At 37.1% G+C, this 19,522-nt stretch overlaps 1 protein-coding gene across 2 annotated transcripts in view; it reads right to left on the reverse strand.

Annotated features, from left to right (window-relative positions):
• Window positions 1–19,522, reverse strand: part of TES (testin LIM domain protein) — a 65,993-nt gene that overhangs the window by 41,590 nt on the left and 4,881 nt on the right. Inside the window, exon 1 of one of the 2 annotated variants that reach the window (XM_011999840.1) lies at window positions 10,949–11,172. The exons of the other annotated variant lie outside the window; for it this stretch is intronic. The gene's annotated coding sequence lies outside the window, so the exon portion shown is untranslated. Of the gene's footprint in view, window positions 1–10,948; window positions 11,173–19,522 lie in introns of those variants that run through there. 2 annotated transcript variants of the gene reach the window in all.

Raw genomic sequence — 19,522 nt, forward strand, 5'->3', positions numbered from 1 at the left:
CATATGTAACAAACCTGCACGTTGTGCACATGTACCCTAGAACTTAAAGATAATAAAATTAATATATACTTTATCTTTTAGCAGTTACATATTTGAGTTAAACCAACTTTTCTTCATGTACGTCAACCAAAACGGCATATCAGAACAGAGAATTCTATAGCAGATATGAGAATCTAGATGTTGTCTATTAGAGGGTTTTCTCGTAAAAATGTTACTTTTCTCAGTGTTTTTTGTTTAGACAATATTTTTATATAGAATGTAATTTATAAAAAAAAATCTTACAGAACCATATAAAATACTTACAGAGTAGGCATTATTATTTGCCATTTTTGACACGTTTTTGCTGAAACTCAGAGATTACGGAATTTGCTTAAGATCAAAGTGTTAATAAATGGTAGAGTAGAGATTTGAGTTCAGGTCTTTCTGACTCCAAGGCCTGCGCTCTTCTGCCTGAAGCTGTAGGGAGGCGAGGAGTGGAGAGCTGTATTACAACCCTTGCTATAGTAAACCATCTTTTCTTCTTCACCATATTAAACAATAGTCTTTGAGAACTTGCTGAGACATGGCCTAATATGTGGAAGGAGTGGGGTGCAGATGGCAGAGGACACAAGATGGTAATTAAGCTCTTTTACCCAACTACCGATATTGGAAAAAAAAAAAAAAGAGTAGCCAGTCTTACATCAGTACAGTGGCAAACCACCAGTAACCAGATTATTCCGTGTTTTAAATATCACATCAGTGACCATGAGGAATTGGTTACTGGTTAGTGCCTAGAGTAGCAGTTCAAGCTGGACAAGTAATGGATATTTTTCAATGGCCCTCTTTTGTAACTTTACCAAGTTCTGTTTGTTACTATGCAATCAAAACCACATTGTAACTTGTTCCTTGAAAGATCAGTCTGACATGCCCTGAAGTTGAAGTGAAGCCTTTCCTTTTGTTCTAAAGAAAATGACCACATCCTTTTTCCATAATTAAGGCCATATTCAAACCCAGCTGGTCCACCCAGCTGCTTAAGGGAACCCACATTACTTTTAAGTTAGACCATATAAAGTATACTCTCTAAAGAATAAACACCTGCCTAGCATTAGTTAAGCTTTATCATCTTTGCCATGTCCATATTACCAATTTTCAAAAGAAATGAAAGTCTTTAAATTGTATATTTAACGTCAACACTAAGCTTTTTTTTAAAACAAATTGTTTCCTTGTCACTGATGATCACAGTTCACACAGTATGGAAATAATGTAGGTTAAACAAAAGACAGAGAGAGACTGTTTTCTGGTCTTGTGTAAGAAGCACAATTACATGTTTTCTCTATTACAATATCCATAGTAAAATGAAAAGCAAATCCAAAAAAGTGTATTCTTTTTCAAGCCCTTTCTAATTTTCCATTACAGAAGAGTTAGTTCTGAATGTGCCTGGAGTATGGATATGATTCATACTATGTTCATGCATCTCCTGCTAAATAAACTCTAATCCCAAATGAAAATTTTGATTACGTTATTAAGCCTTAATCACATAGCTTAGCTTAAATCGGAGGTTTTTAAACTCTCTTTTATGTAATTCACAACATGGAATACATTTTACCTCATGACATAGAACTTGCATATACACATACAAACTTATATGTGTGTATAAAATCCTGATATTTGCGGACAGATAATATCTAGAAATATGCTTCTGCCTCTAAATTAAATGGCCACTTAAATTCTTGCATGCCTTCAAATTAGAATTGCCTGGTCTGAACAATGCTGGGCTTATAAAAGACTGCAAACATCCTGGAACAATACCATCTCATTCTCTATTTCTGAATGCAACTTGAAAGTTCAGCTCATGTAACTAGAACCTCCATGAGTCAGCAGAGTTTTTACACTAAGGCTTTGGAGTAGCTCACTACTGTTACAAAGTCAATCTTGCAAAGGGGCAAGTTGTTTTCTCCTACCAACTTTTTATCTTTGTAAATCAAAAATAAAATTATAAACCCAAGAAGCATCTGAATGGACCTCACCTCTTGGCCAAGGTCATTCCAAAGTGAACCTGAAAAACCAGTTCAGGCCATGATAGGAAATGGGGAGTTGGGGCGGGGCGGTGGGGGGGCGCGGTGCATGCTGCTTCACAGATGACCAGCATTAGCATAAACACAGAGACCTAAGACTGACAGAACAGACTCTGATAAGAAACATTTGCAATCTATTCTGACACCTGCTACGAGGAGACTTCATCTGCATGATAAAACCTTGGTCCTTACAAGCCCCCTTATCATAACCCAGACATTCCTTTCTATTGATTTCAGGTCTTTAGATAATAAGGCTTTCAACTAATCACCAATCAGAAAATTTGTGAAGCTGCCCATGACCTGGAAGGACTGCTCCCTACCTCCAGCTGTCCTGTCTTTCCAGACTGAAGGAATGTACATCTTTCATGTATTGACGGATGTCTTGCATCTCTGTAATATGTATAAAACCAAGTTGTAGCCCGACCACCTTGGGCACATGTTCTCAGAGTCTCCTCAGGGCTGTGTCATAGGCCATTGATCACTCATATTTGGCTCAGAATAAGATCTTCAAATACTTTTACAGAGTTTGACTCTTTACATCAATATGTTCTTAAAATAGCTATCGGTTTATTTATTATAATTACTAGAGCTGGTGGTATTTCATGAACTGCTGCTCTTTTAAAGTGTCCCACATATTCTTATTCTGAACAGGACTAGGCATCTCCCTCATGTAAGAGATCAAGAAAATAGAATCAAGAGAGGATGAGGAATTTGCTCCTGGTTGCATGGCTACTAAACAGCAAACCAGACCTAAAACTCAGCATCTGGCTCCTGCTCTACTGTTCTTTTGGGGCAGATGACTAGAGTGTCAAACGGGAGCTCTTGTCTTTCGAAGAGAGTCACTAGCTAATTTCTGCCCCAAGGAAAAGCACTACCAATCCAGAAACACTCTTGCACCATCTCTAAGTGTAGATGACTTTCTGAGAGCTTTAAAAAGAAAGACAAGTAAGTTAAATAAGGAAGGCTGGGGGAAGCTTTGTTGAAGGAGAGGTGTATGAATTACAATGGAAAGGATGACCAGTATCTAATTTGGCTCAGAGAAGTGCATTCAGGGGAGAGGAAACACCATACACAAGGCCTGTGGCAGAAGAGGGCAAGGGAAGAGCCAAAAAACTGTAAAGCACTTGCAGGGTGACAGGGATGGCCTTGTAGCAGGTGGAGTATTTTGTTTTGTTTTCCTTTTCTTTTCATTTTCCCAAGGAAGAAACTAAACTTCATGAAGCATTCAATGCCATGCCTTAGGCTACTGGCTTAACAGAGGATGACATCCTCAGAGATAGGAGAGACTGGTAAAGAGGAAAGTCACAGGGCAGCAGGGGAGAGTGAGGAGCAGGAGCACCTCTCAAGCTCTGCTAGCAGAAGCTCAGGCAGCCCTCACAGAGACCAGGAGACCAGGCCTTGGGAAAAGCAGTAACTTGAGAAACTGGCTCTGTAGGCTGCCCTGGAAAACCCAGAAAGTATTGTTCCAGGGTTCTTTTGCCCTTGGGCCCTGCCTGGAAGGCCAACTTAATCTCTTTATGGACTCTTTCCAGTTAGACTTGTGATTGCCTGGAGAAAGTGCCCCTCTACCTTTCCAAACACAAACACTTGCATCTTCCCCATGTGCTCAGACTTTAGTGTGAGGGAACTTTTAAACATCACAGACAGAGAGCAAGTAAGTGAAAGAGAGTGGAATGGGTCACGGCAATATGATACACTTTCCCCTACCATAACCTAATGGAAACAGTCCTAATTAAAAACACACACACAAAACACAAACAAAAATGACACCAAGTTTTCAAAATCACTTTTAACAGCTAGAGCAATTAGAGTTTCAGACTGGCAATAAACTTATTTCCCTGAGAACATTTCAGTAAGAAACTTATTTTATAGCTACAAGTATACAGCTACAAAACTTAAATCTCATTGACACCAGCACGGAAGATCTCTGACTTATGCCACATTATTGGGTGAGAACTTTTTCCATATTTTTATTCTCTTTATCAACCCTCTGTTAGGAAACAAGCACAATGCCTCTCCAAGAAAGAAGATACATGATTCACACTCTAGCGTTTTCCTTGTTTAGGATGTGCCTAGTTTCAGACTGAATTATAATTTAGAATGCAGTTGTTAAATCCAATTTATATTATAAAATTGCATGGTAGCAGACATACCTCTACCAGTGTGAGGCAAATTTCTTCTGCTCTGTTCCCACTCCAACTGAGGCATCTAATCATCTGCTATTCTCCCCTTCATAAGTCAAACGTGCATCAGATGAAGGAAAGCATATGGACTCTAATCTGTGGTAAGAGGAGTTTCACAGCCAGAACTGCCCCAAGCACAGTTTCTTAGGGCCTATTTTGGGCAAAGTGTCACAAGAACTGAGGTTCCTCAACTCCTCTTGGTTTCAGTTCAAGGATCTGGAACCCCATCTACTCTAAGGGCTTCTCTAATTTCTCTCCATTATTCACTTTGTATTCAAGATTCCCTGAAGTCCAGGACCCAGAATTCTTCTCATCCCTTCTCTTTACCCTCAGCATAGACCACACCTTCTCCTTAGGGTCCTTCTGCTTTCCTGAAGAGCCAAGGCTATTATTATTCTTGAACATCCAAATCTTGTAGGTTAGTCTCTGCCCAGATGACTGGGCTGGAGAAAACTCTCGGCGAGGGATATAAATAAGGAAAATGTTATTTAATGATGCCCAGGGTTCACACGGGTATGTGAGAGAGAGTGGTAGGGAGGAAGGGGAGCCCAGAGAGGGTTAGCTCCTCAGCTAAGGCAAACTGGCTGTTTAGAAAGTGAAATCTAGATCCTTGGACTAATATAATCAAGATACGTGTGCCTGTATGTCATATGTATGTTGTGAGAATTACCAAATGTTAAGGAAATGATAAAATATATATATAGTTACAGATACTAGTGAGCTAATGGGGAACTTTGAAAATGTAGAAAGATCCCTAGAGGAGAGCAGACCTTTGAAAATGTAGAAAGATCCCTGGAGGAGAGTCAGGAAAACTGCGATCTGGTCCCAGAGTGTCACTGGTGAGTTCAGGGATTTTGAAAGTGATCTTTCTTCTTCAGGCTTCATCTAGATAATGAAGAAATTAAACTAGATTGGTTCCAAGATACCTTTTAATTTTATTGCAAATCGTGTCAGATTAACTCTTAGTTTGGTTATTATTCAGCATGGTCAACTGCTCAAAGTTTAATCACTAAATAGAAAATAATTATTTGAAAAAGCTAATATATTAATGACTCTGAGAAGTCAGAATCACTTGGAACTGAGTTTGGTGGAGTAGTTTTACAAAGTATGCATAGGAAACAAAAGACTTAAATTGTGAATGATAAAACTCAGGCCTGTTGCATGTAATTATTTCAACAGCAAATGTGATACGGTATTCCCTGCAGACTCAACACTTAGTGCCTAAAAACACATGTTTTTCATAAGCACAAAAGTCTCAAAGCTATCTACTTCATATCATTTTAGTAACACATTCTGGTCAGCATCAATAAAAGGATATGACAGAATAATTTTTTTTCTTCAGCATCCAAGAAAACAGGTCCTTTGGATTGACTATATTGGAAGAAAGTATAGTCAGGCTTTGGGAATATCTATCAATATCCTAAGAAAAAAATAAAAGTGACTATATAATATTTACTATGAAACAGGAATCACAGACAAATAGGACTTAAGTATCTTTAACTGCAGGCTCCACAAACTGAATTTATATTCACATGATCTGTGCCTCCAAAAACTCTTTTATACCCTGCTTATTTTAGAATAAGAAAACAGAATGGAATCAATTTATCCATATTCATAATTTTAAGCAGTCAAATACGTTGGCAACATTTCAGGTCACCCTTCTGACCCAGAAAAAGGTATTGCATGTCAGATACTTTTAAAAAAAAAAAAGAAAGGAAAAAAAGAGTATGGAACATCTGGTATTTCAAACATGGTCTGAATTGATTTGGAGACAATTTGGGTCTGGAAGATATTATGCAGTATTCAGGGTGAGATCATCTGATTCATGCTGTTTTCATAACCAAATTCCCTCTGGAGTAAAGAATCCTATGTGGTTACTAAACAAGCAAGTGTTACTAAGACTTCTTTAATAATATTGGAATGAAGGTAGATCATATGAAATATACATATCTCTCTCCCACTCCCCCTTTCTCAGTGTGTATATGCATGCATGTTTATCTACCTATCACATATACACACACACATGCATGTACATACACACACATATATACTCATATTACACTCCTAAAGAAGCATTTTAGATTTTTGTTCATCCAGATAAATATTCTGGACAAAGGAACTACATATCTAAATAATTCATCTTAGCAAATGGCTCCCTTAGAAATCTAGTGTGATCTGTGAAGTCCCCCACCCAAGGAATATATTTTTACTAAGATCTGATACAAGATTTAAAATTATTTGAAATTTTTAGTTCATTGCCTGTTTCCAAATCTCTAACAAGATTTGCGTTACCAAAAAAGTGTAGGTTGGCCAGACGCGGTGGCTCATGCCTGTAATCCTAGCACTTTGGGAGGCTGAGGTGGGTGGATCACGAGGTCGAGAGTTCAAGACTGGCCTGGCCAAGATCATGAAACCCCATCTCTACTAAAAAAAATACAAAAATTAGCCGAGCACAGTGGTAGGTGCCTGTAATCCCAGCTACTCGAGAGGCTGAGGCAGGAGAATGCTTGAACTCAGGGGGTGGAGGCTGCAATGAGCTGAGATCATGCCACTGCACTCCAGCCTGGGTGAGAGAGTGAGACTCCATCTCCAAAAAGTAAATAAATAAATAAATAAATAAAATGAAAAGCGTAGGTTACACAGATAACCAAACTTAAATATAAAAAAGTTGCACACTTTATTAGTTTGCCAACTTTCTTAGGTAAGAATACAAAGAACTAGTGTGATTAAGAGCTACAATTAGTCATTCCTAGTAAAGCTGCTACATTTCTCTTTCTTTGCTAATAGAAACAAAAACTTCCCATCTCTCAGTTACTCAAGTCTGAAATACATGAGAAGACGACTGAAGACAAAATTGTCATCACCCACTTGGTCACCCAACCTGGGGCCCAGAGGCCTCCTTGTCCTTGTCTAGCATGTTTATTATGCTCCAAATTCTAGTGTCTCTTTTCTAAAAGTCACACAGTCTCCTCCCTCATCTGCACTCCAGGGTTCATGTTTAAACTCACATCATATCATCCTGAGACCACACTCTCTTAACTGATCATTTTGTATGATGTTGTATTGCTATTCTCAAAATTATTTTGATAAACCTAAAGATAATCATAACACTCCCCTTGCTAGATGATTTTAATAAGTTCAATGAATTTCACTTTTCTTAGCATGCAAAGAAGATCCTTTAAAGCCTGGCACCGCCTGCCTTCCTCACATCACTCCCCTCCAGCCATTCTCTGTTTTAAGGGGAGCTTTTCGCTTTGCTTGAATCTCTGTTCCTCTTCTTCTCCATCTGCCAAAGTCATTCTCTCTACTGGGCCCACATATCAATTTTAATGTCAGAAACTCTGTGATACTTTTCTTTAACTATCCCCTTGGCACAAATGGTGTTATTAAGTCCTTCCTTACCATCCTATGATTGTGTGTACATCAATTTACCCCCAATAGATTGTGAACTTCTTGTTCAGATTTGAACTGCTAGTACTGCCACAGTGTCTGAGATTTACAGGAGTGCTAGAAAGTTTTATTTATTTAATTGTTGTAATTATCAAACGATCTTGATCATAACGTATCTTTACCCCAAGGAACTTCCACTGCCTTTTACACACACACAAAAAGACACTGGAAGGGATGGTGATAATAAAAGCAGCAGCTGATTTTTACTGAGCACTTACACTGCCATGCATGGTTCTAAGTATTTTACATGGATTATCTCATTTTATCCTCCTAACACTCTTATGAGAGTCTGAGATACTATTACTACTCACATTTTCATCCACATGAAGAAACTGAGACAGAGCTATGACTGCTCTTAACCAATAAACAGTGCCTAAAGATAGGTCATAAAATGGAAAGCCCTGATAAAGAAGCGCTATTTCCTAAATCCGTTTAAAAAAATAGAATGTAATGGAATTTTTAACTGAAGACCAAGTATTATAGCTCAAGAATAGACTAATCAATTAAGGGTCTTCACTTGTCAACACAGATCATCCATAAGGAAACAGGAATAAAACTATTTACTGCAGATTCTAGGATTCATTTCCACATCCCCTTACCTTTTCAGCTTAGGATGCATAAAGCCAGAAGCCCTGTATGCATCTCTATTATGAAATCCACTGTAAGCCAAATGGTCAGAAATCTTTTTTGTTCACAGACAGCAGTAAATAATCACATAGACTATTATGTTAGGAATGAAAAGGAAACAAGTGTTCTTTCTGCCTAAATATTTTATAGTAAAATATATTCTGGAGGTAATAGGTCCAGTTTTCTGGGACTTTAACAAATTAAAGTAGACTATTCCTACTTAATCTGTCCCTACATTTCTTAAGGCAGTAACAGTATTAAGTTAATGACAAAGGTACTGTCATCGAGACAATTTCTCTACTCGAGTTTGAGATGTAATCAAGTTGTAGCTGATTACCCAAAACATCTATACCTCAATAAATACGGTAACATATGTGAAGAAGAGCAGAAATAGATCCTGCTATCATATTTGAAGAAGAGCAGAAATACATCCTGCTATATTTTTAGGAAACAGTAATAAATTTTTGTTTTGGCAGGATACGTTGAAGTGTTTTTAACTATACTTTAAAAAATGAGCACTGAGGGTTGTGATGGTAGAAGTGTTAGTAAAAACACCTCAACCACCATTTGTTAAAATGTTACTACCCACGAGCCAAAATACATACACCATCACATTTAATCCCCAACAACCTATTGGAAAAGTATTATCACCTCTATTTCATAAAAAGGAAACTGAGACTCAGATAAATTAATTTGCCTAAGACTACCCAGCTAGCAAGTGGCAGAAGTAAGATTTGCATCTTGGCATGTCTGACTCAAACCCTATGCGCTTAACTACAAAGTCACTGCTTTTTTCCCTCCAAACTGAAACTTCAAAGGTAAATAGTAATTTAAAGAGTAATATTCCTCATCTGTAACTTCTCTAGAACAACCAATTTTGATCTGAAAGACTGCTTGTTGCTTGCTAGGCAGGAATTCCTCCGTCCTAGGCAAACCTGGGTCTTATTATGAGGAACCTGAATGTCTGCACACCAGCTATACTAACATGGAAGTCCCCGAGGTAATAAATTCACACACGAGGGGATCCTCAGAAGGATGAGGTGAGAGTCAAGAAAAATCTCCAGGGTCCTGATGCAAAACAGGTCTCTTTCAATGTTACAGCAAGAGAAAAAAAAAAAAAAATTAAAAGAATGAGCAAGAAATACAAATGAACAAATTCTATTTCAAAGTTGAAAGGCGTTTACTCAAAACATGTAGACATGACTAGTACTAAAAATTATCTGCTATATTACATGTAAGATGTTTTCACTATGCAGTAGTCAGAGGCAATATAATAAGCAAAATATTCTTTTCATATTTTTCAAATCACTAAACTTCTAGATTCATAATGGAACAACCTTTGTATTAGCTGCAAACTACCCCAAAACTTAGGGTTTGAAAATACCATTTATCATGTCATAGTTTCTGTGGGTCAGAAATAAGTGGCTTAAGTAGATGCGCAGATTTAGGGTCTCTTACAAGTTTGCAATCGGGGTCAGCTGGGCTGCAAGGATCGACAAGGGAGATTCCCACTTCTAAGATTTCTCACATGGGCCTACCCACATGGGTACCTCAGGACATGGTAGCTGGTTCTCCCCAGGGCAAGTGATTCCAGAGAGAGCAAGAGCACACAAGATAGAAGTTGTAATCTCTAATCTTAGAAGTGATGCCATCGCTTCTGCCATATTTCATTTTTTGGCAACTGATCAGGTTAGCCTGCACTCGATGGGAGGGCAATATGTAAGGGTGTGACTACTAGTAGATGGGAGTAATTGGAAACCAGCTCAGATGCTGCCTACTATATCCTATTTTCTGTTTTGATTTTAAATTCAAAGACTAAGTGATTTGTGATGAGACAGACATTATAAAGGGGAACAGGGGCATATGGGGTGCTTATCTACCACTTCTCTTTATTCTGCCCATCTCAAATATTTAAATTCTCTTCACCCAATGGGTATCTAAAGCAGAACTTTGTTCCTTCCTCATAAATACTCTCGTTCCCCTCAATTTGTTAGTTGTTCACTCAGAACCAGGAAATGATCTTTCAGAAGACAGGGTAGAATATGATTTTTAGCCTCTAAGTCTCATTTTCTTTCTGAATATATAGTTACACACACTTGTGTACACACACATACACACACACTTGTGTTACAGAAGACAGCTGCAAACCAGATTATTAAAATACCAAATATATTTGGGAGGAAATTTTCACAATTTTTATAATATGCCACAGTAGTCCTTAAAGAACACAGAATAAAAATTGGAAAAGATTTCTATAAACTTTTAAATTCTATTATATAAATCCACCTGGAGATGGAATTAAGTAAAATAAAATAAATTTCAGTACCTCTGTGATAAAAGGAGCCAAAATTACTTGATTCAAATTATGTAGTATTTACAGTTAGCAGCTCCTTCCCTCACAGTTCTACTTCTCTATTTGAATCCTAATATGTAACCTTACAATATTATTAGGAGCAAAATTTAGGCCCCCCTTTTTAAAAATAAAAATGGTTTATACTTATTTTAGGTAAGCAACTGCTGAAAATATATTGCATCTGCTCAGTTTAAGCTGGTTCCTTATAAACATTTTTCAAACAGACTGCTATCAAATTATTTTTATACTATTGTATGAAGGAAGTCATTTGAAATGCTTACTAACAGAATACCTCTTCTGTGGACTCTACTCAGAAAAGGCCTCCTCCAGAATCCATTACTTTGAGAAAGACAATGTAGGGCTATAAAAATGTCACAAATTATTATAATAAGCTATGACTGCAGCTGAAATTGCTTCTTAATTAGGATTGGCTGAGCTCTGGCTCCACTGAAGGACACTGCAATGGAATGCGTTCATAAACAGCCCTCAAAACCTCCTATTTATTTGCTATAAAAGGGACTTTGAAAACCTGATTCCAAAAGGCATCTGTAGGAGTTCCGTAAAAGAATCTGGATCATGGCAACCATTCCTAATTTGGTCTTGTGTCACTATCTCCAGAGCTGCTTCTAAAGGGTGGATCCCACAGAGAGCTGCTTTGAGAGGTCTTAATTAAGGCTCTTTATCCCCAAACTTGAATACTGTGATCATTCTTGCCATGCCTAAGGGCTGTGGTATTATTTCTTCAGAGGTAACCCATTATAATACATGGGTGAGGGTATAAGTAGGGTGACTGTACAATTAAGTGATTTATTGCCACTAATTCTTTAACTATCTAACTGGAGCACATGCAGATAAAGATGGCAGTACGGATGTGTTTTCACAGACTGGAGAATGAAAGAAAACGCTCAAGGTATTGGCTGAAGGCTTCACTGAAGGAGGCTGTCCAGAAGAGGATCCAAGGAAACCTACAGAGTAATGCCCAACAGAGACAGCAAAGAAAACAGAAAAGGGGGTGGGAAAAGACAGTCTTCTCATTTTTCTCTTTTGCCCCAAATTAGCATTCACAGGCATTTAGAACAAAAACACAGTCTTACAGCAAGGATAGGGGTCTTGGAAACCAGGAAAGAAAGGGAGAGATGTAAGAACCCTACTGCCAGGTCCTCATGCTTGCTTATTTATTTATTGCCTACCCTTTTCATACCATCCCTTATTCTGGGGGAAAAAAAGAATTATGTTTATTGATATGTTGTGCTGCATAAATCAAAGAGCCTTAACTAATTTTTGACCCATGTTTTAACTTCTGATGTATCAGAGAAGTAGTTTGGATTACCATACTTTTTGCTCTATATTTAGACCATACCACTAAAGAAGGTACATAGACATCACTTAAAATTTGTCTAATGATTCAAGGAAATTAGACAATTTTCAAAATATGCATATACCACCTATTTACAACTAAGATAAAATTGCAGTTGCATGTTAATTTAATTTTCCTTCACTTTAATGGAACAACAAGCACAAAAATCAAAATTAGATTCGTCTAGAGTAGAAAGTGGGTTCAGTCTTAAGCCACCAATGAAATCAGAGAAGTTTCAGTACATTGATTCTTGATTCTTTCATATGTACAGAGGAATATCAGGGTAATTCAAGTGAGGACAGTCTTCTGTAAGACTCTTTCCACAGCTTTCACCGTAGGAGGCTGTGAAGACTTAAATACCAGTAACAAAGCAATAGAAGCAAGCAAGGTCTCTTGAGGTCCAAGCTTAGGACTCACACACCACTTCTACCACATTCTACTGGTCCAAGTAGGTCAGAAAGCAGTCCAGATTCAAAGGGAAGGAAAATAGACTCCACTTTTTAATGGGAGGTGCTGCTAAGAATTGTAACCATTTCTGTAATTTACCTCAGAAACTCTGAGGAAGATTCCAATCAGGGAAACATGCCAGTTTCCTATACTGGACCACAATACATTGCAGTGTTCACTCAAGTGCTTTCTCAGGGAACCTAATATACACAGCCTTGAATCCTTTGCATAGCGATTGGCACATGGTAGGTACTCAAGTTCTGAAAATATTTATAAACTTTAATTTCATTGTAAAAATAAAAATCAGAATAATTTTTAAATTAGCAAAAGGATACATTAAATATATTAAATTTTAAATTAGCAAAAGGATATATTAAATCCAGTAAGTTAATAAATCCCACAGTTATCCAACTTTAAATGGCTATTTCTTTGTGTCCAACAAAACACCAAGTGGCAATAATTTACTGAGAGTATGCCATCATAAAATTCTTGATGATATATTCAGGGGTCTGTGAAATAGCATGAAGATCTATGCAGGATTTTCTTCCCTCTAGATTGGATTTCTTGAAGAGGATTATGACACATTTGTTTATTGTCTATGTTTTGGCACCATACTTTGTGCTTTAAGATATTCATCTTGATTATCCTTACAACCCTGTGAGGCAGATAGTTGAAACCCATTTCAGATGAGGATACCAAGGTTTACAGGGCTAGGTAGCTTTCCCAAATTCACACAGCTAATAAAGGCCAGGGCCTTTAAAACTCATCAGAGAACACTAATAATCAACACTGATCAGGTACTTGCTATATGTCAGGCACTGTTCTACACGTTTACAGTACACAATAATCCAATAAAGAAGTACTATCCATGTTTTGCAGATTAGATCTCTGAAACCAAGGAGCAACTGTTGCCAAACTACTGAGTAAACATCAAAGGTGGGATCCAAATCTATGTCTGGAAACGTCAAAGTCTGCGCTGCTCCCTTTAAATTCCCGAACTGTTAGAGAAAAGTGGGCAACGGTGGTCCACAGGATGATTCTATCCTCTGGCTTCATTTCATCTGGTCCATGAAAAAGTAACAATGAATAACATCACTACTGGTTTACCGGTGACATCTTAAAAGAGCTGTGGAGTTAGGCCACTGAAATCTGTCCTGCCTCTTTTTACCTTTAAATTCTGCTATTTCTCTTGGGATAAACTTCTATTCCGTTACCACAGATAGAGCCTAACCCATATTATCGGAATGTTTACAGAATATATTTTCCATTTGTTGCCGTATATAAAAGGTAGTATTTTGTAATTCCCCTTCAAAACCTTAGGCAACTTGCCATTTCCCAAATAAATGAGTTTTACATTTCTTCATGTAACACGGAAGTCATATGACCTGGATGGAATGAATTTGGAGAGGTCTGTTTCAAAGCTAACAGAAGAGTGACTAGATTGAAAAATGGACACCCTAAAAATCAAGTGAGGGATACTGCAAAGTTAACTCTCCTCTACAGTTTTTCGGAATGACCAAAAACTACCCTGCTTTAAAACATGTGTAGTCTGTGATACTGTACAGAATATCATCTCAGAATACTCTTGATACATGAAAGATCTTCAGAAAAGTATCCTCAAGCCCCTACATTCAACTGTCCCTCTGTAGCACACGTGGTAGACTGAGGTAATGATCCCAATCCTTCATTCCCACGTAATAGCATTCAACATCATATCCCTGCCGCAGCCTCATAGTTGCTAGACTAGACTACTCCTCTCCTTGACTTCAGGACTGGACATATGACTGCTTTGGCATAAGAAGAGGCTTAAAAGGTGCTCCTTCAGTTGGGCATGACCTTTACTGCTTGCTTCACTGATCTAAGGAGGATGAAAACCTAGCACCAATGTGGTCCCAGTCCACAGCTCCGAGTCCAGATCAGCCTACATAAGCTAGACTCTACTGTGAAATTTCCTCCTCTCTCTCAGCAGATGACACAATGTATTAAATAATCATCCAAGTTAAGGGAGATCAGAAACTCTTCAGCTGTGGCCTAGGGTCTTATACTAGCTCAGTGATACACTTCTTTAATTCAAATCTGTACTGTGGAAAAATTACAAATTACTGCCGCTCATCTACTTTAGCTTTATTTTAGGAGAGACAAAACTGAAAATGTTAATGGTGGTTTTACTGACTTTTCACAGCCAGGTACCTTTGGTTCATGCTATTTCCTCTTTATAGAATGCTTTCTTTGCCTAATGAAAGCTTCTTTATTCTATAGGAGGTGTTTCCTTGATAAAATAATCCCAACCCACACAATTAAAGTTAGCTACTTCTGCTTCTGAGACTTCATAACCATTGTATTTCTATTATTGCTGTGCTGCTCAAAGTGGCAGTTCACAAACTGTAAGTCACCTGTCTGTGATGAGATAGGCAGAGAAACTGACAGTAGGCAATTAGGAACTACTATACACTTAAAGTAATTTTGTGTCTCTTGCATTTAATATTTTTTAATTGGTCCTGTATTTGTCTTTTGTTTTAGTAATTTTTACTATGTTTTTAAAAATATCAGCCCATGATAAATTTTTGTTTATAAAAAGGTTTCTTATCCCAGATAAGAAAAACAGTGTATTATAGCACTTACGTCATTCTATCCAGCACTGTAGTTAACTTACACATCTGTCTTGCTCACTCATCTTCCTTCCTTCCTTTTTTTTTTTAAATCTATCAAAGCTGACATCCATATTTTGCTCAAGAGGTGATACTGATAGATATGGAGTTTAGAGTCTGTAGTTTTAAATCTAAACTGCACTTTTAATATTCTCTATGAAAAACAAACGGTAATTTTTTTTAACCCCAAGTTATTTTTATTGTAGGCCAGGATTTCATAAAGGAAAAATCAGATCCTTGATCCTTACTTTGTGACTCATTCTGTTAAGACTGTCACATTACACTCATATAAAAACAAAAATCCACCTAACATCTACATGGTCATTTTTCAATGAAACATTATATCACTTTATCATCAAACAAGGCAAGGGAAAAGTTCACTGTGGCTAGAGATGCATTAATGGACTCCATATCAAGGCATTTCTGCTGGGCTGAAAGCCCATCTTTTCTGCCGGGCTCGCTGCTCAGATAAGCTATGCATTGAACACCCTGAAACTCCTGTTTACAGCTTTTCACAGTGGCCAGAATGTCACAATGATAAACACAAGCTGAATCACTCATAGTTTGAGGATAATTCAGCATTTCAGATTAAGTATATTTACACAGTAGTAACTTTGCTGTTATTCAGCAGACGAGATCTCAGCAATCCCCACTGGCTGGCTTCTAATAAAGCTCTACCACTTTAAGCCATGCTCAAATCTGAGCAGACTCCCCACCATTCTAACAGACTAAGGAACAGAGAAATTGGCAATTCTAAACTACGCTCTTTTACTTTTTTGAATTTGACCAAAATAAATGCAGTGATACTTAGAAAATTATAGTCATGCATACCCTTATTGCTCTAATTCCCCATTACTAACTAGAATGTTAGGCAGACAGGTCACTTAGAACAGAAAATTGACAAAACCACGCTAAACTGCAGCTCTTTTGTAGGAGAGTCAAAGATTGTAGTTGGCTAGTTGAAAAGCATAACTTCTAAATTTAATCCTCTAATAGTGTTTGAGGCAATTTTTAAACATGGATATTTACTCAAAGAACAGTGGTGAAGTTATCAATTACCAAATTATTTTTCTTTAAAATCCTGAAAATCTGTGGTTTTGAAATGTTTTTGATTAGTCTTTTGTTTCCTTATCTTCCTCTCCTAGAAAAAGTTGATTTCATAATTAATAATATAATTTCCCTGGATACCACCATCTTGTAAAAAGTAAAACAATTTCCTGTATGTTAATGATTTAATAAACAATTCTTTTAAAATCATAATTTTGGTTACCATGGCAGTAGTTACCAAACAAAAATTAGCCATGACTGCAAACAGGAAATCCAAGAATGACTCTTTTGTAATGCATTTGTAATCAGGGAGAAGACTTACAGTTTGTGTATATTATAGGTGTAAGTCTATTTATATAGCTTTATGCACTCATAATCTTTTTCACATTCTAATACAGAAAAGCTGCTTTCCCATTTCTTTTACATTTGCCATTACTTAAAACAACTGAAATAAGAACCCCTAACTCCAAAGTCTGCAAAACCAAGAATCAAGCCCAGGGATCACCACCAAAATTGCTGACTGTCTGTGTTAGAAATGTAGGTACTGCTAGCCTATAAAGAGTTCACTGATGGGTATAATCCCAGTTGTGCTTACTTTCAACATTTACATTGCTCTATCATCACTTGTAATAGCGTAATTCTATGACATAAGCTTAAGTTCAGTGTCATTCTTGTTCACTACTATAATCCCTGAGTCTAGAACAGTGCATGGTATGTAAAAAAGCACTCATATACGTTTTTTTCTTTTTTAAAATTTTTAAAAAATTTTTTAACAGCCTTATTTTGAGAGAGATAACTTTTAAAGAAAATAAACGCTCCATTATTTTTCATTTTCCCATAATTAAATACCAAGGTAAGTAATATATCACTCCTAGACTTATGGGACCCACACTATTACAGCCTTCAGAGCCTTATACTACAGATTTAAATTAATTAAACTTAACCTAATATCTTCAAATACCTCCACAAGTATTATGAAAATTAAGTACAAACAAGTTGAAACGAGCTAAGATTTGTGGAAAAAAATTATTTGGTTCAATCTATAGGGTCTTCATGGAATTCACTAACATTTAAACTATGCCATCTCCTTTATGTATTTATTTACACATATATTTATATGTTCTTTGTTTGTGTGATTTTAAAGCGCTGTGGATCATTACATGTGGTAGACTACTGATATTATTTCCTATGATCAAAGAGTCACAGGACTTGCAGACGTCTCAGAAATCATCTGGTTCCCCTACTGATTTTTATATAAATAGAAATTGATAGCCAAAGTGGTCAGCATCACAAAAAACAGTGGACTTGGATCTACCAACTCTCAGCTTAGGGCAACTTTAAATATATTATACTGATAAATGGAAGTGAGAAAACTGATATATTATGGAAGACCTTTCCATACACTATAGATGTTTATATATACTGGAGACTTACTGACCTTTCCTAATTTCTAAACACACTTTGGTGACTGGTATGTAAAAAAGGTATATACACATTAGCATGGGGCCAACTTGTATTCCTTCTTCTAGTTCTCAGAAAAAGAACACAGGAAGTAGCTTCCATGTTACCAATTTATCACTCTCTTTCCACTAAGAAGGCCCCTCTTGGTAACTCGTGTTGCACACTGATGAGCTATGATGTTGATCCCATGCTCATAATGCTGGATGTCATGCTGGAGCTCCATGAGAGCCTCATGAAATATCTGATCATTGTGGTGTTTTGCACAGCTTCTCAGCTTCACAAGAAATGTTTCTGCATGAAGAATGGGAAATTAAAACAAAAAAATAGTTCTCCTCCCAATATTATGAGGTTTTGTTTGTTTGTTTGTTTGTTTGTTGTTTCTTTTTAGCTGCTCTATTCTTAGCTGTCTGGACTGTCACTCCAGAGGTACTCTGAACACTTTCCTACTAGGGAAAAGAGGTGTAGCCTACTCATGCTATGTGTAAGGCTTTCTATCAACTGCAGAGCTCAACAGGGAGAAAAGACCATGAGTATCCCTTTATAGTTCCAGATGCCATTGGTTAAACTTAACAAAACAGACAGCCAAATACAGCGTCACTGTTACCCAGGGCCATTTTACATAGTTAGGAGACAGCATTATCATTGGCTCACACCAAAGTCAGGAAGTTGGAAGAAACTTAGAAGACAGGTAGAGAGTATTATTGGAGTTTATGCTATTTCTTTGACTGTAGAAGTTTCCCAGAAATTCCTTTTCACAAACTTGTACTTTTGTATACTTTGCCTCTGCCCAAAGAATGTCAATGGCAACTTACACTAAAGGGAATACATACAACATGGATAAAATAGAAACAATATACAGAAACTAGTAGGATGGTGATTTTATTGGAATATAAACCATTTCCTCAAATATAATTCCTTTAAAACATGAGTGAAAATGTTGAAATGTATCTTATTTTATTTCTCTTTTTATAACAGTTACCATTCCACATATATATTTAGTGAGCAAGATGAAGAACATAAGACTCGGGCTAGTCGACATGATGAAAGGAGTATGGCTTCTTCAGATTATGGTTGAAGTTCATAGTAAAGTTCTCTATAGAAAGGTTTCAGATTACACTATCTAAACTTTAGTTTCTTCATCCTGAAAGTGGGGCTAAGGCCTACTTCCTAAGGTTGCTTTGAACAGCAAACAAAATAACCATGCAACTATAACAGGATATGGATTCATCTCTCAAGAAGTTTGTACGCAAGATAAGAAGGTGAAACATACAACAGGTAAGTATAATCCAGAGGTGGAGAGTTATTAGTGTCCTAAGTGTTACCAATACATGTTTTGGGAATTCAGGAGAAAAGAAGAAAATATTTTTCATCTAGGTGGCAGCATGGAGAAAGATTTCCTAGAGGAGTGTGCAGCGTGAGGGGTTGGTCCTTGAAGGATGGAAAAAATTTAGAACTATGGATGGAGTATGGGTATGCACAAGCAAAGTCATGGTGTGAGCTGATGGAACACAGGTAATAGCCAGTAGACATATAAATTCCTATTTCTACTTCATAGGGCAGCATAAAGGAACAGAATCAATAGAAAACCTACTATAGTTTTTTCTCCAACCAATATTCAGGACAATTAAGAGAAAGGGACTTTTCATATTCTACCAATGTAATGAATCACACCACGGGTGAGAATCGTTTTATAAAAGCCCAGCCAAGGACCATTCATTTTCTTCTGCACTTGCTCTGAGAGGCAGAACACCTCTAAAGCAAAGCCCTGGATGTGTCCTGCCCTACCTTTACCCTTAGCCTTGCCAATGATTCTTGCAGCAAGAGTGGCTTCGAGTCTTGAATCCAATTGTAGATTTGAGCATCCAGGTCACCATATATTGCCTTTTCCACTTCAA

The sequence above is a fragment of the Mandrillus leucophaeus genome, unplaced genomic scaffold (genome assembly GCF_000951045.1).
Source record: "Mandrillus leucophaeus isolate KB7577 unplaced genomic scaffold, Mleu.le_1.0 Scaffold603, whole genome shotgun sequence".
Classification (NCBI taxonomy): domain Eukaryota; kingdom Metazoa; phylum Chordata; class Mammalia; order Primates; family Cercopithecidae; genus Mandrillus; species Mandrillus leucophaeus.